Here is a 444-nt window from a genome sequence, read left to right on the forward strand (position 1 = left end):
TTAATTGAGATAATAAATAACCTTGAGGTTGTTCACGCAAATTCGTTTCTCACAACTAAGCAATATTATTTCGTTTCCTCGAAATGCTTGATTTAGATAATACATAAAATTGAAGCTGTTCATGAACATTTGTTTCTCACAATTACGCAATATAGTTTACATAATTTTGTTTAGGCGAAATGCTTAATTGAGATAATAAATAATATTAAAGTTATTTTCGCGAATTCGTCTCTCAAAATTTTGCAACAATTTGTTTACATGAAATTCTTAATTGAGATAATAAATAAACATGAGGTTGTTTACGAAAATTCGTCTGTTCCACTTTCGCAACAATTTTTTTTATACGAAGGCCTAATTGAGATAATAAATAACCTTGAAGTTGTTTACGCAAAGTTGTTTACGCCTATCTACTGAAGAACTATTTTATTAGTCACTCTATTGTTA

This window comes from Belonocnema kinseyi, chromosome 9 (assembly GCF_010883055.1).
Source record: "Belonocnema kinseyi isolate 2016_QV_RU_SX_M_011 chromosome 9, B_treatae_v1, whole genome shotgun sequence".
Classification (NCBI taxonomy): Eukaryota; Metazoa; Arthropoda; class Insecta; order Hymenoptera; family Cynipidae; genus Belonocnema; species Belonocnema kinseyi.